This window comes from Adiantum capillus-veneris, chromosome 20, assembly GCF_014529385.1.
Source record: "Adiantum capillus-veneris isolate H3 chromosome 20, ASM1452938v2, whole genome shotgun sequence".
Taxonomy (NCBI): domain Eukaryota; kingdom Viridiplantae; phylum Streptophyta; class Polypodiopsida; order Polypodiales; family Pteridaceae; genus Adiantum; species Adiantum capillus-veneris.
The window spans coordinates 50,194,288-50,221,997 of record NC_140950.1 but is presented as its reverse complement, the minus strand read 5'-3'; the positions used below and the strand labels follow the sequence as shown (position 1 = coordinate 50,221,997).

Below are 27,710 nucleotides of genomic sequence, written 5' to 3'. Positions count from 1 at the left end.
CAAGTAGGGGTTAAGCCACTATAAACCAGCCAATTGCCCACTGCTACCCCTCGATGGGCAACCAACCACTGAAACGTGGAGATCCAACGGGCCTGACGTGATGCCCAAAGTCTCGCCCAGAAATCCTCTAGGAAGGCCTGTGAGAGGCCCTGTCGTCTCCAATGCTCTGCTGCAGCTGGGATGGCTGCCCGCCGTGACGTCAAAATGTATCTCCCCAGTCGCACTGTGTACTGAAAGAACGAGATGTCAGGAAGCGAAAGGGTTCTCCCACATCCACTAGTCTGGGTCCCACTGAAGCCGTCCCGGTGGTCGAGAGCCATAGACCCATAGTCGCCAAGTCGTGTCAAGCTCTACTGGATCCAGGTCTATGTGCCACTTCCGTGAAGCAGCACCCACAACTCTGATCCTCTGAAAAGTACATCCCTCAATCAATGGAGACGACTCCTCCACTCTCTGTAGCCTCCCCTCATCCCTTACCTCAAAGAAGAGACAAATCCCCTCCTCGGTGATGCTCTGACTGCAATCAAAATCTCTAGCTGCGTAAAAGGCCCCATCCATCAAGGAGCCGTCGGCTCAAAAGGCTCCTCCCACTGTGTTGTAAGGGCTGTCTGAATCTCCTCTCTCATAGTCTGTCCGCCCCGAAAGTGGCTAAGCCTCTCCATCTGTATCTCCTCTGGAAGTCTGCAAAAAGCCTGCCAATCCCCAAAGCTGCGTGCAGGGCCATCAGCCATGGGTCCCCATGCTAGTCTCGTCCTGGATCCCAACATATGTCCCTGCTCTATGCGCACAGAGGGACTCCATATCAAAGGCTGTCGCGCTCTCTCCTCTATACAAGATGGTTGTCGTTGATGTAGGCCAAGGCGAAGCAACTCCCAAGCCCGTAATATGCTCACAGCAAAACGATCCTCCCAGCCTCTGCTCAGGCTTGTCCTCCTCATCTCAATGAAGATCCATCTGGTCTCTGGTGCCCAAATACCTCCTGCTAGGGGAGCTCGGGTCTGAATCCGCCTAAGTCAGAACTCCTTCCACGGCTCGGCACCGGGAAGAAGCCCTCGCACAATGAGCTTCCCTAGCAATGCTCTGCTCCGATCTGTGGGATCAATGATGCCAAGACCCCCCTTTGCCAGGGGTAAAGTGATGACCGACCAAGCTACTTTGGCCTGGGCAGACTGACCGTCTCGCCCTGACCAAAGGAAGTTCCTGATCAGCGTTTGAATCTGTCTGATACAAGAACTAGAGAATATCCAACATGAAGTGATGTGCCACATGGTAGCCAACAAAACTTGGTTGGTCACCACTAGAGATAATCTCACTGAGCTGCAATATAGAATCTTCTTCCATATGCACAGAAGAAGTGGAGCAATCTGCTGTTCGGGAGATAAGTCCAATCCAACCTGACAACCCGGGGTCCCGTACTGCAGTGCCAGGGGGTATCCAAAGAAATCCGGGGTGCGGGCTCCACTCAGGAGTGGGAGACTCACTGACCCAAAAAGCAACTGTCTTGCGCCAATTAATGAGCGCACCCGAAGCCACACAAAAGACATCCAAGGCCTGCCCTGCTCTCTGCAGATTGGCCTCCTGGCCATGCAAATAAAGTCCAGTATCATCAGCAAACTCTAAGTCCAGCAAATCCTCATCCCGAATAGGTAACTGCAGCCCACATAATCCAACCTCCTCTGCAGTCAAATACATACTCATGGCCTCAACGAAAAACAAGAATAGGAAGGGGGCAAGGGGGAAGCCTTGCCTAACTGAGCCAGTCAGCTCAAAACTCGGCCCTCGGCTGCCTGCCATCAGCACCCGACTCTGAGTAGTGGAGTATAGAGCTGCAATCCCTCGAATCCAGCCAGGCTCAAAACCCATACGCAACATAGTGCCCTCTAGAAAGCTCCAATCCACTCTCTCATAGGCCTTCTCAAAGTCGAGAAGAAGAACAACCAAATCGTCACCAAGCAAGCGAGCTAGTGCAGTAGCCTCCCAAAATATAAAAATGTTGTCAAGGATACTATGTTCCTTGACAAAGCCAATCTGGGTATCATGGATCAACTCTCCTAGGAGGGGCTGGATTCTCAAACTCAAAGTCTTCGCTAAGACTTTGTATTTAGTGTTGAGGATCGTGATAGGCCTCCACTGCCGAATGTCATCAGAAACTCCCTCCCCTTTGGGGATAAGAAAAATCAGCCCCTCCAAGAAACGCTGCGGCATCACACCAGTGTCTAAAATATGCTAAAAGCCTCTGCGTAGGCCTGGTCCCAAGATACCCCAGTGCCGCCTATAAAATGCAGGTGTCAAACCATCCTCTCCTGGGCAGCTTCTACGTGGGAGTATCCTCAAAGCCTCAATAAGCTCATCCTCAGACAATGGTTGTGCTAATGCATGCCTCATACGATCTATGAATCTCCTCTAGATATGAGCCCAAACAAGCTCTCTACACCTATCTCTCTCCTCAAATGGAGGTGTAGCACTGAGTAAATCTCTGTAGACATCGGTAGCAATCCCTCTCAGTTCCTCAGGCTCAGTCGCTAGTGATCCATCCTGACGTCTCAGCTGTCTAACCCCTGTCCGTGCATGGCGAGGTCCGATAATCTCAAAAAACTCTCCAGAGACTCGGTCCCCAAGCTGTGTCCACTATGAGGCCTGGCGGTGGTAATAGGGTTCATGTCTCTGCTCCTCGATCTCGCTAACCTCCTATCTGGCCTGCCGCAACTGACCCTCTAGCCATGTGCACTCAGGTTGCTGCTCCTGTAATCTCTGAATGGCTGCTAGGCTGCGCCTGAGTCTCCTCTCTCTCGCGCGAGTCTCTGGAAATCTAGTCAAAGCTGTCTCATGTAAAAAAGTGATGAGGGACGCAATCCCCTGGGCACACTGCTCTGCTGCATCATACGCTCTATCTCATCAACAAGGCTCGGGTCCGTGAGCACTCTCTCTGGAATCCGTAGTTGCATGCTAGGTGCTCGTCGCTGCTCCTCAAAAGTAAGAATCACCGGGGCATGATCCAAAAATGCAATGCAAGCCAGGATCCCTATGGTCCCACCCATCTCCCCAACAAAGTCGCCTACATAGAATCGATCAATCCTAGACAGGTTAGTTCCTCCCCGTCGACGGTCCGACCGAGAGAAACTCAGACTGTCTAGAGATCGTACAAAAGCCTCATGCTGCCATACATCCGAGATCCGCAAAGTCAAACACAATCTCTCCCGTGCTGCTAGCTCATGCCCATGCACTGTCGCATGACTACCCCCAATCCTATCTGCCTGATCCTCTAGCAGGTTGAAGTCCCCTCCAACACACCAGTGGTCCACCTCAGGTAATGCATCCATAATTTGTGCCCAAAAATCTTCTCTAGCACTCGCCTGATTAGGCGCATATACATCGAGAAACCCCACGAGCTCCCCATGTATCCTCAATGTCATAAAATGGGCTCTGCCCAGCACAATCACCCCTCTGTCCACAATGGCCTGCCGCCAAGCATCCGCAATAAACATACATACCCCTCCCTGCCCACTCATGGGTCCAAAACGTGCTGACCAAAATGGCTCACATCGGCCTGGCAAAACTGAGCCATATCTGCGAATCCGGCTCTCACTCAGATGGTGCTCCTGTAGCATCAAGATATCAATGGAACCGCCTACCAAGCATCGCTGAATCTCCTGACAAAGCCTGCCTCTATAACAGAGATACTAGGGGCCTCCAAGACCCTGCACATTCCACGAGATGATCCTCATGGTCTGCCAATATATGAAGTAGTTGCGTCAGCAGTCCGACGAGCCTTCGTAATCGGCTTGGAGGGAGAATAATCTCCATCCAAGTGACTACGGATCTGACCCCCCTGAGCGCCGCACGCGCTGCACACTATCCCCCAATGGGTATATGCCATAGCTAAGGCTGATGCCTCCACGATCTCATCCTCATGAATGCATACATAGAGTGGAGGCCTTGCGAGGTTCGCTACAATGTGAATCACCAAGTGTCTGACCCCGCGAGCATCAGTCCTGCCTGTAACTGTGTAATGGGCGAGCTCCCAAAAACGCGCAAGCATATCTGTCACATCCAGGTCTCCCAAGTGATGAGAGAATTCTATAGCCTGTGTGTGCAGGCACTCTGATGCCAAGTCCATGGACCACTCTCTGTCACTCGCTCCACACAACGGGAAGGAGAAGGCTACTGAGGAATCCAGTGCCTCCTCTCCCCGCGCTTGGAGGATAACCATGTGAACCCGCACAGGTGCCGGCTCATGTGTCTCCTCACTACCAAACAAGCGCATGAAAGAGTAGTCAAAATGATGCAGTCCTGTGGCGCGAATCAAAGCTGAGTAGCCGACTCTGTATCGTTGACATGCGTGAAGCTCTAATCGGTGTCTTAGCTCTTTCCACTGGCCCACGAGCAAAATTGCTACTCAGTGAGCGTCGCACTACTGGAGAGTGCCAGGTAAGTGGTGGCTCCTCTGTAGAAAGCAAAGACGAAGGCGAGGAAATGGCAGTAGGGGCGAGGTGCGAAGAGGGAGCAGCTGGTGCTGCAATGGGAGGTGGAGAGGCGGAAGGAGGCGAAGGCGAGGACTGCAGAGGCGGGCCGCTATCTCCACGAGGGGGAGATAAAACCGGCTGCTCATGCACTGTGGGCATGATGGGCAGGGCAGAGGGCGGTGGAGGAGGGGTGGGGAGAGGTGCTGCAATCTCCTGGTCCATAGGCTGCTCTCCTGCGCTCTGTCTGTAAAACCTCAAACCGGTTCTGCACCGGCACCCACTGCTGCTGCTGACCCTGCCGCTGGATCGGCTGCTCAGGCTAGCGCCCTCGACGCCGTCCCTGCACCTACTGCCGCTCTGATGTAGCAGCAGGTGGGGGAGGTCTCTCTGCAGCCGACTGAGATGTGGCTCCAGTGGCTGGCTGTGTCGTCGAAGCTCCAGTCGCCGGAGGCTGTGTCTGTGTCTGTGTCGGTGGTGGAGCCCGAGGTCTCCGACGAGGACAGGCCTTGACCAAGTAGCCAACCTGTCGACAGATAAAGCACTGGTTCGGAGCCCCGAATACTCTACTCGCTGATCAAACCATCCCCCGCCAACCTTAGGTAGCTGAACTACCTTTGGCAAGCAAGAGACATCTGGTACCAGAACTCTAACTGAAGGCATACCAACTGCTCTGGCGCCAACTGACGCTGCTGTGTATGCTGTCTCCAGGACCGACCCCACTAGAGAGCCAATCTGGGAAAGTAGGGGCAAGTACTCCCGACGGAGGCTCGGGAAGCACAGTCACTGGGAAAAGACGCTCAGCCCTCTCTGCCGCCTCTGTTGGATCAAAATTGTGATGCCACTGGCTAAAGAAGGCTCGAGCTCCGCGTATATCCAAGGGGCTCATCCCAATGACCTGTGAGACACTCTGTGCTCTCTCGAACTCGATTTGGTAGTGTCCGCTTCCCACTAGCGGGATATCCTGAATCTTACCCGCATTTGCAAGCAAGCGGGCCTGTAGTAAATCTCGAAGCTCACCACGACTGGGACAGGTGCCAACAATGCGGCAGATTGTAGACGTGGCCTGGAGCCTCTCTACCTCTGCTACTAAGCTCGCTTCCTCTTCTGGCGAAAGAGAAAGCCTGATGGGGATGTCCTCGGGGGCGGTCGAGGCGGTTGCATGTGAGTCCCTCTAGGGCGGAGCGGGAGGAGCCTCCATCAGAGTCTCAAGCTGGAATGAAGGCGGAAAGATGTCGATGAAGAGGAAAGGGGTTGTCGAAGTCACGATGCTTCTGATTCTCTAACACTCTCTCTACCTTAAGGAACACTCTCACAAACTCACTCTAACAAAACTCACCTCTCTCTCTCTCTCTCTCTCTCTCTCTCTCTCTCTCTCTCTCTCTCTCTCCAGCAGGTAGGGGCTGTGTACCTGCTCGTCACAGCAACAGTAGGGATAGCACCTGGCGAGGGGTGTGTGTGTGTGTGATGGCGTTCAGCAGAAGGAGGGGGGGGTGGGGGCTACGGCGTAGTTTCCTGGCGAGGGCGACGGGCTTCAACAAGCACTCGGGAAGTGATGCATAGCATGGGGGGGGTGTTGCAGTTAGTAAGCAAGCTGAATTCATTCTATCACGAAGAAGATAAAGGCAAAACACATGATTAAGATATTTATGAGCAATATCTTTAATATCACGGGATGCCTCAATCAATTGTTAGTGACAAGGATCCACGTATGACAAGTCTTTTGTGGAAGGCATTCTTTGAGAGCAAAGGCACTACGCTAAAGTTCTCATCTTCCTTTCGTCCACAAACTGATGGACAATCAAAAGAGGCAAATTCTATTGTCCTAGATCTGCTCAAATGTTATGTGCCATTGGTTGAATATGCTTACAATAATACTATGCATACATCAACAGGCAAGGTGCCATTTGAGATATTTGGAAGGAGGGAAGAAAGTCCCACGCATTTTGTAGACCAAGGACAAGATATTTGATGCACACAAATATGCTCAAGATATGGATGAAACATACATGAAGATAAAGATAGCTCTTGAGAACACTCATGCTAAGCAAAAGAAAGTTGTTGATCGTCACTGTCGTGAACTTGTATTTTCACTTGGTAATTGGGTACTTTTGCGCTTTGAAAAGGCCAGGTTAAAAATGTTTTTCGTGTCAGCCTTCTACGGCCCTTTGTTGATGATGTGCCACAGAATTTGCTTGATGAGCAATAGCCCAAAGTGGAATGACATTCTTGTTCTTGAACCGATATTGGCACATAAGGAAAGAAAGGTTAGAGGAAAGGTTGCACAATGCTACTTGGTTAAGATCAAGAACTATCTATCATTGGATACAAATTGGATGGAAGAGTTTGAATTGGTTGATTCACCTCACTCATTGCAACTATATCTTGAAGCCTTTCAATGGAATCCACGGTGACTTGATGTAGCTCTATGGAGCAATGGGAGAGCATGGTTCATGATGCTCAAAGGAGAAGTTAAGCAATTGTATCTACTCTTTCCATACAAAATTTGGCTAAAGAAGTTTGCACATGAGAGTACACCAAAAGACTTCTATGCTTGATAAACTTGAAACGCCTACGAGGTCAAAAATGGTGTGTAGATTGTGTAAGGATGTCACAAGACGGGCCCCACATGCCGACGGAAAAGAACGGATTGAGCAGACTTTTAGCACTTCAAATAACAACTGAACTGAAAGAGAGAGACGACACCCGACACGGAGTGGCGGAATTCCACCTCAGAGAGTATTGGCCCCAAACCTTGGTTCCCCTTTCGATATTTCTTTATATTCCAATCAACACAGTACAAGCTGGTACTCCTGACTCTGCACCTTCTTCAGGAAGCATGCCAAAGAATGAGCCCATGGCCTCATATTTAAAGGCCCTAGGCCCAAAAGCAAATTACATGAAAAGCCTTCAAACTCAAAAGCATTTGGTGCAAAAGCAACTGGTCCAAAAAGCTGGTGCTGGAAATCAGCCTTCGTAAATCACGAAAATCCGTAGAGGCTGCCACGTCATCACTGTCAGCGTGAAACGCGAAAATCCGTACAGTTCTGCCACATCAGCATATCAACAAAAAACCTGGAATTCCGTACAGTTCTACCACGTCACCATGTCCGCGCAAAACACGGAATGTCGTACAAGATGCCACATCATCAATCAGCGTGAATTGCAAGATTCCGTACATCTGTTGCTTCTGCTTCTTCACTCAAGGTTTAGACCCCCCCGATCGAGATCTGCGAGTTGGCTTAGGTCTTCGATGGCTTGACACGTCAGCAGTTTGTGAAATCCTCCCTTCTTGAAAGAGAGTAATTGTCTGCGATTACAGCATATCTGCAAAACAACTCAAATTAGCTGAAAAAAATTTTCCAAGGGACAATCAGTTTGCTCTTTTTTTGTTAAGGAGTTGGCTTCTCCTTTCGGCTCTTTTGATCAAGGAGTATGCTTCTCCTTTCGGCTCTTCTGTTAAGGAGTTGGCTTCTCCTTTCATCCAAATCGAAAGTCTTGATATTCCGGCGTAGTAAAATTAGCCATCACACCCAGACCGCAATGATCTTCCACGGGTGTCTTAATGCACTAAAATTACATACCTAGGCAATCTCATCCAATTAGGAATATTCAATGGTTGGCACATCACAGTGCAACACAAATGCTCACATATACATGTTACAAGACATAGAAACATAAAGTCGCCAATGAACACTCCTCACGCGTAACCTAACAAGGTCCGGGCCGGGAGATATTCAAGGACTCCCTCATCACTCCTCCCGCATAACCTAAAAAGGTCCGGGCCGAGAGATATAGAGGCCTTTTACAACCAAACGCCCCCCAGACCGGAGTCTGCGTCGTTTGGAGGTACTGAGAGAAACCACTGCTCAGACTTCTTAATACTCCTCCCGCATAACCATCTAGGTCCGGGCCGGGAGTCGCAACAACAATATTTTTCAAGCATACAACCAAACGCTCCCCAAACATCCCGTCTGCATTGTTCGGAGGTTTTCTAGCATACAACAAAACGCTCCCCAGACCTCTCGTCTGCAATACCAAAACAACATTTCTGGGAGTAAAATCATCAATCAATGAAACTAGTATTAAAACCAGAGTAAACATCTCAAATCGGCACCAAAACAAGTTCAAAACAGATACCATCCATTTCAAACAAATTCCAAACACGATCACGAAACAAGTTCAAACAGAACTCAAAATTAAAAAGCAATCTTGACATCGGGTACTGCTTTTGAGAAAAATAGTGACTCGAAACAAATCTTGGATCCTTCTCTTGCAACTCATCTTTTTGGCTTATGTCCTGTAAGACATGAGCGGTGAAGACGGGAGCGCGCCCGATGCCTGATGTATGAAGGGTGGGAGGGCTAATAAGTCCACGGTTGGGACCCGAAGATACTTCAAATAAAATTCCAGTAGTCTCTGGTTGGCTCTTTGTCTACTCTTTTGTAGGACCGATATGCTTTCAGAAAAGCACATGCCTGATGCTCATATACCACTATCACAAGATGGGCATCACGTGCAAACGGAAAAGAACAGACTGAACAGACTTTTAGCACTTCAAATAACAACTGAACTGAAAAAGAGAGACGACACGCAACACAGAGTGGCGGAATTCCACCCCAGAGAGTATTGGCCCTAAACCTTGGCGCCCCTTTCGGTATTTCTTTATACTGCATCAAGACACTACAAGCCGGTACTCCAAACTCTGCACCTTCTCCAGGAAGCATGCCAAAGAATGAGCCCATGACCTCAAATTTAAAGGCCCTAGGCCCAAAAGCAATTTACATGAAAAGCCTTCCAACTCAAAACCATCTGGTGCAAAAGCAAAGGAGTCTGGTCCAAAAAGCTGGCGCTGGAAATCAACCTCCGTAAATCACGAAAATCCGTACAGGCTGCCACATCATCACCGTCAGAGTGAAACGCGAAAATCCGTACACTTCTGCCACGTCAACATGTCAATGAAAAACCCGAAATTCCGTACAATTTTGCCGCGTCACCATGTCAACGCAAAACCCAGAATGCCGTACAGGATGCCACGTCATCAGTCAATGTGAACTGCAAGATTCCGTACTTCTGTTGCTTCTGCTTCTTCACTTAGGGTTTAGACCCCCCCGACCGGGATCTGCAAGTTGGCTTAGGTCTTCAGTGGCTTGACACGTCAGCAGTTTGGCATTGTACGGCCTAAAACAAGGCTCAAGGCAGTGGTGGTACATGCAATATCAAGGGTAGGAAAGGAGCCAAGAAGATCATTGCTTGTATACTTGAAAGTTAAACTATGGTTCACTTATCATCTTGATCCTTTATGTTGATGATAGTCTCATTGCCGCGAAGTCTAAGGACAAGATTGCCATCTTGAAGAAGTCACCTAATACGCAGTTTGCTATGAAGGATTCGAGAGATACAAGTCAAGAGGGATAGAAAACATGTAGTACTTGAGTTATCTCATATATATATATATATCCACAAGGTCTTGCAATGCTTTAATATGTAAGGGGAAAGACTACATTGAGTACCCCAATGCAGGCATATACAAAACTTAGCAAGAATGATGCTCCCAAGTCTGATGCTAAGAAAGCAAAAATGGCCAATTTTCCATATTATTCAGCAGTTGTTTGGCAGTCTTTTGTACGCCATGGTAGTCACGAGAACCAACATTGCTTTTGTAATGGGAGAGGTTAGGGGATTTATGTAAAATCTTGGCAAAAAACACTGGGAAGCAATAAGAACATCTTGAGATATTTGAAAGGTACGACTGACAATTGCTTGCGCTTTGGTAGTGATGCATCCATTGTGGCTTACATGCACGCGGATTCTACGGGTTGTGTGGATAGTCAAAGATCCACATTTGGCTACATTTTCCTATTGCTAGAGTAGCCATGTTATCGAGATCATGTCTTCAAAATTGTTCGTCATCTTCCACCACAGATGTAGAGTATGTGTGTCAGTTTTAGATGCTAGCAAGGAGGTTGTCTGGTCAGCTTGCCTAGCAAGAGATCTTGGTATTACTCAGACTCTAGTGTTGCATTGTGATAGTCAGAGTGCGATTGCATTAGATAAGAACCTTGTGTTTCACACCAAGTCGAGTGGTAATATAGAAGAATAAGAGAACCCACCAGTGTGTGCTCGCTACTGCTTACAACCCAAACCCCCCCCCCCCCCCCCCCCCCCCTCGCTGCCCCCCGCCTGTCCTCGCGCGCGGCAGCCCAGTCCGCCCGCCCCCCCTACTACGCGCTGTTGTACCCACCTGCTGCCCCCTCTCGCGCCGCAAACCCCCCCCCCCCCCCCCCCCCCCCCCTCCCCCCCCCTCCCCCCCCCCCCGCCCGCCCCCCCCCCCTGCCTCTTGAGTTTCCGCCCCCTTGCCCGTCTTATCCGCTTCCCCATCCCCACCCCCCCCCCCCCCCCCCCCCCCCCCCCCCCCCCGCGTCTTCCTCTTTCCCAAAGTTACCCTGCAATTGGCTCTGGCAGCATTGTTTCTTTGGACAGCTGTTATGTCCCGCTCACAGGAGAGGGGATCTAGCCCAAATGCCGTCGGGATGGGCGTCCAGTGTTCGGGCGGACGTAGTGTGAACCAGGCCAGTGTGGCCGGCCATTATTATAAAAGGGAGGCCAAGGCCTCATTTGCAGTTATCGACCCCCACTGGCAGTGTACCAGTGGTTAGCCCGTGAGGCTAGGAGTGCACAAGGTCACTTCGAGGAGGTGAGGCCGGGTGGTATGGGACGCTCGGTCTTACAGGTGCACGCCTACGTCCTCGGACGCTGGCCCCTGCACGGGGGAGCTCCCGGATGGTGGCTATGGTCGGGTGGCTTGTCCGACGCGTGTCTGTAGGCGGTCCGTGTGGCCGGGAGATCCTTTCTCCTCGTTCGTTTCATGGTATCAGAGCCGGCTTGACTGCATGAAGGACTGTGTGCACACCTATGGATAGGTTCGACTCGGATAGTCCTTGTTTCATGCAATTTTTGATGAAATAGTTATTTAATTAATCATTTTTCTTCTCCTTAGCATGTTTGTAGGTGAAATTTAACAGACTACTCGCTGATTTTTGATAAATTTCAGAGATTTAAAAGGGGGAAGTGCTGAAAATCAGAAGATTTTTTATTGAATTTACTGGTTTTCGATGAAAATCAATGTAGTTACCCTTAATTCGCTGGTTTTGTATTAAAATTCAGCATCTAGTGACTCTTTCAATCTCTTTGTAACCTCATTCTCTGTGTGAAACGCAGAGAGAGAGAGAGAGAGAGAGAGAGAGAGACCTCTCTCCTGTAGCGTGGGCTTCTTTGCAGGTTGCTAGGATGGACGATTCTTGCAGCGCTGCCACTATTGCTCTTTAGCGTGGACTTTTTTTTTAGCATTGTCTCCTAGCTAGAGGCCCCTTCGCATGCTGCTGGAAGCCCCTTGTGCGTGCTGGCCATGGGCAACCACACGCCTCTTCTCTCCTTCGTGACCTCCACGCGGCACTATCAACGCGTTGTCTATGGCTGAAATCTCGACGGATTTCTATCTCTCTCTCCGAGGGCTATGTCGTTCCGATGGCCATTTTGGCAAGATATGGAACGAGGTCGAAGCGGGGCATGACTCGCATACAGGCTTGGGTGGTCCAGAGACCCAAGTGAGTCGTGCTGGAGAGAAGAGACAGCGACAATATTCCATTAGAGGTGGACTATTGTTCCGAAATGGTAAAGTCTACGTGTCGTAAATCGATGAGATTCGACAAAGGATTTTTTGCGAATGCCATGATGTTCCTAGCGCTGGGCACCCAGGCATCCAGAGAACTTTGGCTTTGGTCAAGCAATATTTCTATTGGCCAAGAATGCGCTCTTACATAGAGAGCTATGTGAAGAGATGCGCTCAGTGTCTGGTCAATAAGGCAGAGCGCCTTAGGAAAGCTGGCCTGCTACATCCATTCGAAATCCCAGATGCCAAGTGGCAGAGTATTTCCATGGACTTCATCGTTGGTTTGCCTTATACTAGTCGGGGCAATGACGCTATTTGGGTTGTGGTCGATAGACTCACAAAAATGGCGAAGTTTATACCAATGAAGTCGACAGTAAAAAGCCATGAGTTGGTGGTTTTATTTGTCGATCAGCTTTATAAGCTGTATGGTCTGCCAGAAGATATAGTCAGTGATCGAGATACTAAGTTCACTGGCCGATTTTGGCGAGATGTCTTTGCTCACCTTCAGACGAAGTTGAGTATGTCGTCTTTTGACCATCCTCAGTCCGACGGACAAACTGAGAGGATGAATCAGACGTTAGAGGACATGCTAAGAGCCTATGTCTCTCATAGGCAGTCTGACTGGGAAAGGTATCTTCCACAGTTAGAGTTTGCCTATAATAGTAGCAAGCATTCTGCTACTGGATTTAGCCCGTTCATGCTGATGTATGGATTCGAGTCTAAATCCCCGATTGCTATTGGCTTTGAGAAAGTCAAGGAACACCAAGCTCGTGATTTCCTGTATGACATGCAAGAAATGCTCGAATTGGCTAAGGATAGTATAAGAACGGCTCATGATCGAGTCACTACTTATGCTAATCAAAAGAGGTCTCCAAGGACTCTAGATGTGGGACAATGGGTCTATCTGAAGATACCCAAGGATTCCAAGACTATGCGAACAGGAAAGCACTATAAGCTTCCAGCTAGATATTGTGGTCCGTTCTTGATCACAAAGAAAATTGCCCAAGTTTCCTATAAGTTAGCTCTTCCTTCGGATGTTAGTGTACATCCAGTGTTTCATGTCAGTCGCCTTAGAGTGAAATTGGGCGAAGCCGACGTTGTTGTGCCTATCGAGGAAAATGTATGGCAAGATATGCAAACTGAGTATATTCCTCGAGAACCAGAAGCAGTTTTAGATCATCGTACCCGTCATTCACGTCAAAAGGCTTATGACGAGTACTTAATTAAATGGAAGGGTCAATCTGAAAGGTTTGCTACTTGCGAACCTGTTAGAGCTTTGAAGGCTCAGTATCCCCACTTCATTGATGAGGACATAATGGTTCTTAAGGGGGGAAGTATGTTATGTCCTGCTCACACGAGAGGGGATCTAGCCCAGATGCTGTCGGGATGGGCGTCCAGTGTCCGGGCGGACGTAGTGTGAACTCGGCCAGTGTGGCCGGCCATTATTATAAAAGGGAGACCAAGGCCTCATTTGCAGTTATCGACCCCCACTGGGAGAGTGCCAGTGGTCAGCCCGTGAGGCTAGGAGTGTGCGAGGTCACCTCGAGGAGATGAGGCCGGGTGGTATGGGACGCTCGGTCTTACAGGTGCACGCCTACGTCCTCGGACACTGCCCTAGCACAAGGGAGCTACCTGATGGTGGCTATGGTCGGGTGGCTTGTCTGACACGTGTGTGTAGGCGGTCCGTGTGGCCCGGAATCCTTTCTCCTCGTTCGTTTCAACAGTGCTCGGCGCGCTCGGTTGCAAAGTCTCTTCTCCGTCCGCTTCTTCGCCACACCACAGCAGTAGACACAGATGAAGGCTCCACCTCCGCCATAGAGGGACTCGTCCGAAGCCCCCTCGACCGACCCCGCTGAGCCCACCATTCGACTTGCTCTTTCAGCGACAGAGCAAGCGAGCCTAGCCGCAGACGTAGAGCGCTTGCAGGCGACTTCTCTCATCTGCAAGATTCTCGGCACCCGACCTAGCAGAGGAGAGCTGCGTGACCTTCTCCAAGCCCACCTTCTCGCAGAGGTGGGCAAGATCTTGGACGTACAGATACTCGGACGAGGTTACTATCGAATCGAGTTTGAGACCTCCGAGATGGCGTCCAAGGTCTTCGCCATGAGTCCATTGACCATCCGAGCAGCACGAGCCCACTTTCGACAGTGGAGGCATAGTTTCGACCCTACTTCGGATGTTCTAGTAGAGGAGGCAAACATCCCCGTCTCCGTCTGCTTTCCGAGTTTGCGGAGGGAGTACTTACCACTTTTGTCTAGAATAGGCTCAGCCATTGGGACTGTCCTGGAGACACCTCGCACGGCAGCCTCAGTAGCTGCCAAGGCGGCTGGCATTCCTTCAGTTCGCGTTCTGGTCAGAGACACTCACACGCTCCCGAAGGTCATTCTTCTGCCTCGAGTGAGTGGGGGTTGGTTTAGACAGAGTGAGGAGTATTCGGGCCTCCCGAACCAGTGCTTCATTTGTCGACAGATGGGCCATCTTGCGAATGCCTGTCCACGGAGGAGGCCTCGACCTACACCACAGACTCAGGCTGGGGCTGGCCAGGAGCCACAGACAGAGACACAGCGCACACATGCAGAGCCACCCTTTGAGCTTGGGGCTCCAGTGGAGGAGGGATGGCAGCAGGTCCGTGGTCGACGATAGGGGCCACAGCGATAGCCTGGCACCCAGAGTGGACCTCAGGGGCCTACTCAGCAGCAGTGGGTTCCCACGGGGAACCGGTTTGGTCCTCTTGAGCAGGATGAGGTCCCTGCTCCAGCCCCCACCCCAGCTTCACCCTCGACAGCCCCTCTCCCCGCAGAGTTCCCCCCCTCCTCATCATCCTCTCTCCCGCCTCCTGCTCCCGCCGCCTCTTCCCCCCGCCCCTTTACCTCTGTCCACTCCCACCCGCCGCTCTTCTCCACCGCTCCCCCCTGCTCCTTCTCCCCCCCCCCTCCTGCTTCAGTTCCACAGTCAACCCAGGGGGCAGGGCCTTCTCCGACTGCTAGGAGATCTCTTGGCAGCGCCTTTGCCACGAGTCGCTTGGCGAGAGAGGGACAGCCTTTCTTGCGGCCCCCTCTACAGGTACAGACGTCTCCCCTTGCAGCTATCCCTCGTGGTCTGACGAGCATCGACATACGACGCCGATGGAACTTCTTCGACTACGACTTTACTCGTTTTCTCGACGACCCCTCAGTAGACCATGAGGCAGCCTGCTTCAGGGTCCATGTTCTGTTCCATGCAGCTAGGGGGACAGAGGCCTTGGACTCAGCAGTTGACTTCTCCTTTCCCCTTTGCGGCAGGGACCAAACTGAGTGGACTCTCGACTCAGTGTTGGGATGGTTGCACACACAGGTCCTAGAGTTCTCTTACCACATGGGAGAACTAGGAGTTATAGACATGCTTCAGACTTTGTGGCCATTGGCCAAGTTTGCGGTGACACCTCCAAATACAGCAGGATGTAGACACATTGTGGTTTACTTCTTTGCCGATACACAGTGCTTGCCATCCTATGTACACATTCATGAGGACTCCTGGACAGAGAAGGTTGCTTTACGTACGGCTCGCTCTGCTTGGGCTTGGGTCAGGCACTCGTTGCAGTCACGCCTATCTAGAGGACGCTCGGATGCGGATTACTCCCCATCCAAGCCAGCCTCGAAGATAGCCTGTCTAGCTGCTGCGGCAGCATCTGTTCTCTCTCGCTTCCCATGAGGATCGTCAAGGAACGTGCAGGGACTAGGTGGGTCCCAGTTTCAGTGTCAGCGGGGCCGACTTCGTCAAGAGCTTCAGCGTTGCCTTATGGGAGGAGAGATTGATCTCCTTATGCTTCAGGAGCACCATCTGTGTGAGAGCCGCATTAGACGTTGTGGTGAGCTCTTGTGTGGACGATATGATAGTTTTTGGTAAGCTGCTTTTGGCGTCGAGGCATCCAGGGTGGGGTATGTATGACTATTGCGGACTCTTTGCAACAGGCCATTGTGGGCAGAGGGATTATTGTGCCAGGCAGGGCTCAATGGATTACTATGCAGGTTCAAGGTTGCCAAGTGGGCTTCTTGAACATCTATGCGCCCAATGTGGCGAGTGCTCGAGCAGAGTTTTGGTCACAGATAGTTGAGTCTCTCCGACTCTCTGCCGCATGCAGAACACTGATGCATAGGAGGGGACTTCAACATGTTGGAGGACCCTTCTGACAGGATTGGTGGTAGCCATGCTACTGTGCATGGAGTTGAGCTGGCAGCTTGGGAAAGGTTTTGTATGACTATGAGGGTCTCGGATGCTTGGCAACACTCTAGTTTTGTGAGGCCCCCAGACAGCCTTGCCTTCTCTCGTTCGGACCACAGAGTGGGAGGAGTGAATCTATCGCGGATAGATTGCTTCTTCACTAGTGACCATTTCAGTGACTTGGGAGGGACAGTTGGCATTCTGGCAGGGACTTCCTTCTCGGACCATGCACCAATGATCCTCACAGTGGCAGACAGGCAGAGGAGAGGGAGCACGATGCTTTGCATCCCAAAGAGGATTTTGTTGGTGTCACGTGACACATCCCAATCGTATGTGTCCGTGGACAAGCTACACCACAGCAGGGTTCAGTCAGTCCGATCAAGTTAGATTAGACATGATCTGGCACTTTTGTGAGTCTATTCGTAGACCGTGCATGCCCAGTCACTTAGCATAGATGCATATCCTCCGGTTGCACATAGCATGATCATCGGAATTCCCATCAGAATCCATTAGCATCAGTTAGGGGAATTTTCCAATGCATTTAGCTATTTTCCTATTTATTGGGATTTTCACTTATTATTTTTAAGTGACTTTCCTACAAAAGTAGGTAGGGCAATTTTGCTAAGTTTCTATATAAGCAAACCCAAGATAGCACTTTCTGGCAGAAGAGGCAACAAGAGCTTCCCGCTCAACAGGCAACTTCTCAGCAGTACCCCCCCAGAACCCCCCCGCGTTTTTGGACCTCCTTCTTCGCGGGGATTCCCACCAGAACCATTGCCATACCTCCCACTACCTTGGCGTTTTCACAGATCAGCCATCGCTTGAAGCTTCCCCCTGCTGGCGATAATCCCCCGGCAGATCAGCCCAAGACCTAGCGTTTTTGCTTGCAAAAACACTACAGATTCAGCCAGCATTTTCTTCACAAAAACGCCAGCCCACTTTGCAGATTCCAGCGTTTTTGCTTTGCAGAGTCGGATCAGCCTCGCATGCACCAGATCCATCAGCGTTTTGTGTTTGCAGATACAATCAGCCTAGCGTTTTTGGTGAAAGCCAGATTCATCCAGCGTTTTGTGTTTTCAGCCCTAAACCGCTTCAAACCACAGGTTTTCAGCAGTTAGCAAAGTAGCAGATTCCCCCCAAGTTGGTTGCAGATGATCCCCCATTTTCAGCCAAGAAAACGCAGCCAAAACAGTCATTTTCAGCCACCGAAACAGTCCCCGAAAAACAACAGATAGAAGACTACAGATTCCAGCCATCGAGTCGTCGTCGTCATCACCGTCGTCGTCATCGGTATAGTCCCATTGCATCAGTCCATTGCATACGCATTGTACACCTTTGTGCAATCAAAGTAGACCACTCTCGCCGACAAGAGTGGGGCCTTCGGAGGAGGGTTTACAACCTCTCAGTGTCGTATCTCTTCTCTCTCCTTCTCTCAGTCTCATTCATTTGCAGGCACAATATCCACTCACTTTGTTCGTTACCACAACACTCTACAAGACGGAAAGCTCTCTCTTTCCCTAAGAATTAAAAGGAACCTTGAGCAGTATAGATCACTAATCTTGAGAAAATACAACATTCATTCCGCTGCACCTTACATTGGTATCAGAGCTTTGGAAGTGTTCTGCATTACTCAAGGAAAGAACCACAAGAATTTATTTTTTGCTTCTTGCGATCGCACGAACCCAAGTTTACTTGGGCGTGGCAATTCCTAATCGTGTTTTGTTGAAGAGTGACAGGAATCCCAAGAAAGAAGGGCTTGTCCAGCCTCCCCTTGTGTCTCTTTTCACTCATTGAGAGCGGACCGTGCACTTAGCGGCCGGCCAATTGACGTGAGGTGGGAAAAAGCAACCTTGGTGTGAGCGTAAGGCCGCCAAGGGGTGCGCCTGGAGAAAAGGGTAGAACTCGGGTGATCCTTCTCCAACGCGATTTGCAAGCGAAAGAAAACCTCAAGATCCTCAAAAACCCAAGTTCCTCGTGACACTTCAGAACCCAAGACCCTCAAGAACCCAAGTCCCTCGTGGACTTAAGAACCCAAGACCCTCAAGAACCCAAGTTCCTCGTGAACTTAAGAACACAAGAACCCACAAGAACCCACGATTGCAGAATGGTCATCACTCGAAGCGGAATGGATACTTCGCTTACAGGTGATGAGCATGAGAGAGGCGAAGAAGAATTTTCCCCACCAAGAGGTTTTTCCGACCCTCCCCCTTTTCCATCTACGACAAAGATTGCACTAACTCCTATGGAGGAGTTGGAACAAGAAAGAGAACCAGACAGAAAAGCCTACGAAGAAGACATGGCAGCCATCGAGCGTTAAGTACCAAGAAAGAATGGTAGCCATAGCGCGCGAGAGCAAAGCAAGACAAGCAGATTTTGATCGCAAGATTAAAGCACAAAAAGAAAAGAGCGACCAACACATGAAAGAGTTCTTGCGACTCTTTTCTATTGTGCAGGCGCAGTTCGCACAAGATCAGGAAAAGGAGACTCTCTCAGTCTCTACTTCTCCCCAGCATGACCCACAAGATTTGCATGATTGTGTGAAGCATGATGATGATTTGATTGACAATGACTTGCATGATGATTTGAAGCACAATGATAAGCATGATGATTTGGATGCCAATGATTTGCATAATGATTTGGATGACAATGACAAGCATGATGATTTGGATGACAATGACAAGCATGATGATTTGCATGATCAAGATGTGATTTCTCACGAGCATGATGATTTGCATGATCAAGATTTGATTTCTCACAAGCATGATGATTTGCATGATCAAGATGGGATTTCTCACAAACATGATGAATTGCATGAAGAGGATGTGATTGTTCACAAGGATGATGTGTTAGTGGATGCTTTTCCTAGCGAAACTAACCTCGTTGAAGATTCGATCAATCACGAAGATCCGATCTTCGCTTTCGAGTCGAGCTCTAAAGAACCCCCACAGGACGATTCGATCATTCAAGAAGAATCGATCTTGGCTTTCGAGTCGAGGTCCATTCTTGAAGACGAAAGAAGCAGGACTCTCGACGAAGTTGAAGCAACAAAGGAGATTCAGAAGACTTTGTGTCGCTTTCGGCGCGGCCCAAAGAAGCAAGCGTTGCAGACCTTTATGAAGTTCAAGTACCGCTCGACCCACACAGCAGAGTGGGCCGGCGAAGAGTCCCTTCCAGGATTCCGGATGCTGTTGGCGATCTCCCTCGACGCCATACAGTTCGGAACCAGTACCTCACTTTCAAAAGGAGGGGATGTCACGTGACACATACTAACCCTATGTGTCCTATTTTCCTATTTTAGCTATTTTCCTATTTATTGGGATTTTCACTTATTATTTTTAAGTGACTTTCCTACAAAAGTAGGTAGGGCAATTTTGCTAAGTTTCTATATAAGCAAACCCAAGATAGCACTTTCTGGCAGAAGAGGCAGCAAGAGCTTCCCACTCAACAGGCAACTTCTCAGTAGTACCCCCCCAGAACCCCCCAGCGTTTTTGGACCTCCTTCTTCGCGGGGATTCCCACCAGAACCATCGCCATACCTCCCACTACCTTGGCGTTTTCACAGATCAGCCATCGCTTGAAGCTTCCCCCTTCTGGCGATAATCCCCCTGCAGATCAGCCCAAGACCTAGCGCTTTTGCTTGCAAAAACACTACAGATTCAGCCAGCATTTTCTTCACAAAAACGCCAGCCCACTTTGCAGATTCCAGCGTTTTTGCTTTGCAGAGTCGGATCAGCCTCGCATGCACCAGATCCATCAGCGTTTTGTGTTTGCAGATACAATCAGCCTAGCGTTTTTGGTGAAAGCCAGATTCAGCCAGCGTTTTGTGTTTTCAGCCCTAAACCGCTTCAAACCACAGGTTTTCAGTAGTTAGCAAAGTAGCAGATTCCCCCCAAGTTGATTGCAGATGATCCCCCATTTTCAGCCAAGAAAACGCAGCCAAAACAGTCATTTTCAGCCACCGAAACAGTCCCCGAAAAACAGCAGATAGAAGACTACAAGTTCCAGCCATCGAGTCGTCGTCGTCATCACCGTCGTCGTCATCGGCATAGTCCCATTGCATCAGTCCATTGCATACGCATTGTACACCTTTGTGCAATCAAAGTAGACCACTCTCGCCGACGAGAGTGGGGCCTCCGGAGGAGGGTTTACAACCTCTCGGTGTCGTATCTCTTCTCTCTCCTTCTCTCAGTCTCATTCATTTGCACGCACAATATCCACTCACTTTGTTCGTGACCACAACACTCTACAAGACGGAAAGCTTTCTCTTTCCCTAAGAACTAAAAGGAACCTTGAGCAGTATAGATCACTAATCTTGAGAAAATACAACATTCATTCCGCTGCACCTACCAGTTGGACTCTGCACTGAGAGAGCGAGTAGAGGCTCTCTGGACGGAGAGCTTGGACAGGCAGGATTCTCCTGCTGACAGAGTGGCCTCAGGATTAGCTCAGATTAGCCGTTTCTTTCTCCAGGAGTCTCTCGCTCGCTGGGCTGCAGCGAGAGAGGAGGAGCAGCGTCTCAGCAGGGCATTGCTTCGTTACAGAGGATGCAGGTGCAGCATCCAGACAGTCCTTGGTTGAAGGAGCAGCTACAGCAGGCTCGACAGGAGCTTGTTAGCACAGAGGAGAGGCAACATGAGTTTGCTTTCCACCGACAGGCATCTCAGTGGAGCCAGGTGGGCGGCAGAGTGGCCTCAGGATTAGCTCAGATTAGCAGTTTCTTTCTCCAGGAGTCTCTGGCTCACCGGGCTGCAGCGAGAGAGGAGGAGCAGCGTCTCAGACGGGGCATTGCTTCGTTACAGAGGATGTAGGAGAAACATCCACACAGCCCTTGGTTGGAGAAGCAGCTACAGCAGGCTCGACAGGAGATTGTTAGCACAGAGGAGAGGCGACATGAGTTTGCTTTCCACCGACAGGCATCTCAGTGGACCTAGAGTGGGCGACATGAGTTTGCTTTCCACCGCCAAGCATCTCAGTGTAACCAGGTGGACTCAGTGGACCTAGGAGGCCCAACAGGTCAGTTGCTTCTGAGCCCGAGGATATGCGTGCAATTGCTATTGACTTTTACCGTTAGTTACTGTCTGCAGAGCCCTAGTCAAAGCGTCAGGATGCATGCATGGAGCAGGTTTGGGCACAGATGCCTTGTCTTGTGACTGAGGAGATGCGTCAGAGGCTTGAGCTGCCACTTCAGCTTGAGGAGCTGCACATGGCTCTTAGGGCCCTCCCCTGTGGTAGCGGTCCAAGTGAGGATGGGCTAAATCCCAGTTTTTTCTTGGAGTATGGGACCTGCTTGGCCCAGATCTCTGTAGTGCTTTTCAGTACATTTTGCACACAGGAGTGATGCCTGACAGCATGACTGAGGGCTTGATCTACCTCATTCCCAAGGAGGGTGGCTCCTTGGATGAGATTCGATAGTGGCACCCCATCACCATCCTCAACTCAACCTACAAAATTCTTGCCAAGGCTCTGAGTTTGAGGATCCAGCCACGTCTAGAGAGCCTTATACATGGGACTCGGACAGGTTTTGTCAAGGAACGCAGTATCCTTGACAACCTCTTTACTTTTTGGGAGGCTTCTGCCCTAGCACGGCTCTGTGGTGAGGACCTAGTGATTCTTCTTCTCGATTTTGAGAAGGCGTACGACAGAGTTGACTGGGACTTCCTAAAGGGCACTCTACGCAGGATGGGCTTCTCATATGCTTGGATCAGAGGGGTGCCAGCTTTGTACAAACAGGCTCACATTCAGATACTTTTGGCAGGAGGTTCCAAGGTAGAGGTGATCGCTTCATGCTCACACGTTCGGTCACAGAGGGCTGTCCTCTTGCCCCCTTCCTCTTTCTGTTCTATGCGAAGGCGATGAGCAGGTTTTTGGTGTCGCAACAGGTTGGTCTATGGGGCTTAGCACTCCCTATTCGGGGAGATGAGCTACTGGACGTTGAGTTTGCCGACGACTCAGCCTTGTACTTAGATGGCCAGGAGACCAACCTTCACAGGTGTGAGCAGACTCTGGAGACCTTCTGTTGTGCATCGGGCGCACTGATCAACTGGAGAAAGTAAGTGTCTTTCTCGGTTGGTAGTGCTCCTGTGCGCGATTGGATGCCAGGAGAGGGTTTTAGGTGGATACCCCCAGGGATTGCAGTTCGGTGCTTGGGGTGTCAGGTTGGTTTGGACTCGTCTCCCGAGCAGCAGATTGCTCCCCTCCTCCTGTCTATCAAGAGGAAGTTGTTACATTGGAGCTCAGCACGACTTTCTTTGGCTGGCAGAGTAGTAGTGGCCAACCAAGTGTTGTTGGCAACTATGTAGTACATCACTTCTTGCTGGATCTTCTCGAGTTCTTGTATCAGCCAGGTAGAGAGGCTGATCAGGAACTTCCTTTGGTCAGTACGTGACACTCAGATAGCCCGAGCCAAAGTGGCTTGGCAGGTCATCACTCTTCCTTGTTCACAGGGAGGGCTTGGGATCATTGACCTAGCACAGCAGAGTAAAGCCCTTCATCGTCAGAGGACTTCTTCCAGGTGAGGAGCCCTGGAAGGAGTTCTTGCTACAGCGGCTTCATGCTAGGGTGCCTCAGGTAGGAGGCCCCTTGCGACCTTCGACCAGGTGGATCTTCACAAAGATGCGCAGAGTTGGTTTGAGCAGGAGACTGGAGGACCGCTTCGTTGTGAGTTTGCTTCAATCTTGGGAGCTCTTGCGGCGAGGCCTGGAGCAGCGTCAGCCTACTTGCACGGAGGAGTGCCTACGGCAGCCCCTTGTTTGAAACCCCATGGTTAGCACTCAGAGAGGTCACTTGGTTTGTAGTCAGCCTCATGTTTCCTAGGGTTCCATGGCAGCGGGTCCAACACGCTCTTTAGGTGACTGGTTACAGTTTTCAGGCTTGTCAGAGAAGCTATAGGGCTTTCAGCTACAAGGCATGAGAGGGGTGCAGAGCATGTGCCAGGACATCTCAGAGGCAGTACCAGCTGAGTGGCTCACGCCTCTCAAGTCAGCAGCGCCCAGATGGATGGGAGCCTTCACACGACTGGAGGTTCTCATCTCTGTTCGGGCTTGCTCAGAGACTGTTCCTTCCCTGTTTTTCGAGCTACAGGGTTAGGGACGCTTACAGCGAGTTGGAGTAGAGGCCCCGCAGGTGGCAGAGTGCTGTTTTCAGAGGATCCGAGTGGTGGGCATCTATGGGAGGACTTGTGTCATCGATCGTGACCCAACTGCTCTTGCGATTGGACATTGGAGAATGTGGGCTTGGGAGTGCTATCCACTGGCACGAGTACAGTGGGATCCTGGAGAGTGGCTTTGGAGGGATCCCTTCTCTTCTGCAGACCACCCAGGTGTCCCTCTCTTTCAATACACTGTTCGACTAAGACGTCACATACTAGCAGCACAGAGAGAGGCTCGCCATGCTGTAGCACCTCATTGGCAGGAGGAGGGTTCTCACAGCTGAGTTCTTGGCAGCTTTTTGGGAGAGGTTGTGGGACTCTAGACTGCCGAGGCAAGTCACTTTGTTTCAGTGGCTGGTCGCACACAAAGCTACAGCAGTTGAAAGCTGGCTTGTGCATAGTGGCCTCTCGTCCGCATGCACAGCTTGTGACCACCTTGTGGAGAGTCAGCATCACTCTCTTTGGGACTGTCCCTTGGCACAGCAGGTGTGGCTTCGTGTTCTTCGACTGATGTCTGCTCTTTCCACGATTCGGCATTACACTTGGGAGACAGCTGCTTGGTCCACTCTCACGGGCCCGACACTTCAGTTTGAGCTATCATCCACCAGCAGGATGATAGTGATGCAGGGGGGACAACCTACACTCCAGCCTGCCACAGAGTTTACTCCACAGGAGTGGTGCAGTGAGAGGAGGTGTGTTGGGAGCTCATCAGTGGCCTGACACTCTGGTTCATCTGGCGGGCCCGTTGCTTCCGCATCTTCGAGGCGCGGCCTGTACCACCAGCAGAGACTGTTCGGGATCTTTGGCTTGAGCTGGTTCATACTCTCAGAGGACAGTTTGAGAGACTCCAGGGTAGTTCCGACCGCATGCGGGAGCGCAGAGAGGCTTTCCTTCGACTTTGGCGTCCTGGGCCATTTTTCACCATGGACCAGGGTGTGCTCAGATGGCACTACCGTCCACCTGTGTGGCTCTTCCCTCCTCCCATCCCTTGATCTAGCCTCATTGTACATATGTTGTTTTTTCATTGGAAGAGTCTCCCCATCATGATTGTTGTAGTCCTCTCTTGTAGAGGAGGTTGTAGCCCTATGGGCAGTTTCATTAACTAATAGAAGGATCTTTTTCTCGGAAAAAAAAAGTAAGGTGCGACCCCTTGGAGCAACCATAGAACACACCATGGTCCAAGGTGCTGCTGATGTACCGCAAAGTACGTTGGGCACACTACCAATGTCATTGACAAGGTCAGGTGTTGAAGGAACTGAGGACAGAAACCGTGTAACAGATGTCTTGTCAAGAATAAGTCAGCCATACAAGGCAGCCAACAACATTCCTGTACTGCTCCAAGTCAGTCAGTGGGGAAGGATCGTGAAGCGATACATTCTCTCCGGGCTCAAGAGGAGTGCCAATCGGTCTGCAACCTGTCATTTGGAATCTCTCGAGGATAGCATTCGCATACTTCCGCTTAGAAAAGAAGATGTCGTCCGGTGTCTGAAAAATATGGAATCCAAGAAAATAGTGAAGAAGCCGAAGATCAATCATCGCGAAACGCATCTCCATTGCTTCATGATCAAGTTGATCCTGTGGGTCCAAGAGCCTGTGAAAATGAATCTTCCACATAGACAATCACGATCGCAACCAAAGAGCCATCAGAGACAACATAACAATTGGAATCTGATGAGGTACGTCATAACCCCAGCTTCACGAGAAACTGGTCCAGTGTGAAGTACCACTATCATCCAGCCTGCTTCAGTCTATACAATGCTTTCCACAACTGATAGACCCAATCCTCCTTGCCTGGTATACGAAACCCAAGAGGTTGCTCCACATAAACTTCTTTATCGAAACCTCCATTCAGAAACGCACTTTTGACATCCATCTGGAAGATAGACCAGCCAAAGTTGGCTGCGAGAGCAAGCACTGTGCGTATGGTAGTCACACGAGCGGTGGGAGCAAATGTCTCATCAAAGTCCAAGCCTGGTCGCTGTGTGAAACCCCGAGCAACAAGTCTCGCCTTGTGTTTGTAGAGGGAACCATTAGCTTTGTACTTTGTCTTGAAAATCCATTTCGTAGAAACCACCTTACGCTTGTTGGGCCTAGGAACCAAAGTCCAGGTTTTATTCCGCTCGATAGCGTCCATCTCTGTCTGCATGGCACGCTTCCATTAATCATGCTGGAGTGCTTCCTCCACCGATTAAGGCTCAACTGGTGAAGCCTGAATCTGAGACATGAGTGCAAAGTTCACAAACTCTCCGCCATCATAAACTTGCTTGTCCTTGAGGCGTGCAGAATGTCGAGGCTATCAAGGGTTTGGCGAGTATGGTAACTTCGTGATACCAGAGGAAGAAACCGTAGAGTAGAGCCAACCAGGAACTAACTTCTCCTTGCGAGGTGGGATCGCCTCCACCGAAGGAGAACCATCATCCACATCAAAATCGGAATCTTACATGGCATGATCCGGTGAAGTAACTGGCTAAGGTGAAGAGGGAACAGGAACAGGAACAGGAACAGGAACAGGGATAGGATCAGGTGTAGGAGGTGGACGAGGACGTAGAGAAGGTATAGGCTTGGATTCTCACGTGCACATCTAACCCTATGTGTACGTGGACAAGCTACTTCATGACATGGGTTCAGTTCAATTAGATTAGGAAGTGATCTGGCACTTTTGTGAGTCTGTTCGCAGACCGTGTATGTCCAGGCACTTAGAATAGATGCATATCCTCTGGTTGCACACAGCATGATCATCAGATTTCCATCAGAACCCATCAGGAGCATTTTTACAGTGCATAGACCTATTTTCCCTATTTTTGACATTTTTCACTTATGATTTTTAAGTGATTTTTGTTGGGAACTAGGTAGGGCAATTTTGACAAGGAAGTATATAAAGAAACTTAACGCTAGCACTTGCTGGCAAAAGAGGCAGCAGGAACCTAGCGTTCAACAGGCACATTCTCAGCAAGACCGCCCCCCGCAACAAACCTAGCGTTTTCAGCCATCAGTTTTCAGCATTTAGACACAGCAGAACAAGTACCGAACCTCGCAGATCTCACCTTCCCGCAGCAGAACCTCGCCGCACGGTCAAATCCAATGTAGTTTGCAGATTCAGCCCGGTAAACGCAGATGCATCTGCGTTTTCAGCGCGTCGTCGTCGCATCGTCCTCATCGGCATTGTCACCGACATAGAGTCAGAATTCAGCAGATAAAGATTTGCAGATTTCAACCATTGGCATTTTCGAATTTTAGCCCATCTCGTCATCGTCGGCAAGTCCAAAGCATTGTAGAGATTTGTGCGATCAATAGTAGACCGCTCTCACCATAGAGAGTGGGGCCTTCGGAGGAGGGTTTGACGAGTGTCGTATTCTTCTCTCTCTATCTCTCAGTCTCAGCACCTTCATTCACAATGTTTATCCACTTTGTTTGTGATCACTTGCAGTCTATCATTAAAGGAACGGAAGGCTCTCCCTTCCGTAAGTAAAAGGAACCTTGAGCACAGTTCGAAGCACTCATCTTGAGCAAAGGTCATCATTCACATTCGCTGCACCTTACAGTGGTATCAGAGCTTTGGCAGTGTTTTGTATCACTCAAGGAAAGAACCACAAGAATTTTTTTTTGCTTGTTGCGGTCGCACGTAACCCAAGTCGACTTGGGAGTGTCGATTCCTAATCGTGCTTTTGAAGAGTGACAAGAAACCCAAGAAAGAAGGGCTTGTGCAGCCTCCCCTTGTGCCTCGTTTCACTCATTGAGAGCGGACCGTGCACTTAGCGGCCGGCCAATCGACGTGAGGTGGGAAAAAGCAACCTTGGTGTGAGTGCAAGGCCGCCAAGGGGTGCACCCGCGGGAAAGAGAAGAGCTCGGGTGAAGAGAAGATCCTTCTCTAACATAGATTGCAAGCGAAAGAAGAACCTCAAGAACCTCAAGAACTCAAGAACCTCAAGACCCTCAAGAACCTCAAGACTCAAGACTCAAGACCCTCAAGAACCCAAGACCCACAAGAACCCAAGTTCCGCGTGAACTTAAGAACCCACGACCTCAGTGGATGGTCATGACCGGAAGCGGAATGGATACTTCACATGGAGGTGGTGAGCATGGGAGTGGCGAAGAAGAGTTTTCCCCACCAGGAGGTTTTTCTGACCCTCCCCCTTCCCCATCTACGCCAAGGATTGCACTAACTCCTATGGAGGCTTTCGACAAGATGATGATGGACCGGAAGTTAGAGCGCAAATCAAGAAAAGTAGAA

General features: G+C 50.2%; 1 protein-coding gene across 2 annotated transcripts in view; it reads left to right on the top strand.

Moving 5' to 3' along the window:
• Nucleotides 1-27,710, top strand: part of LOC147432492 (uncharacterized) — a 102,515-nt gene that overhangs the window by 47,994 nt on the left and 26,811 nt on the right. The gene's annotated exons all lie outside the window — the stretch shown is intronic.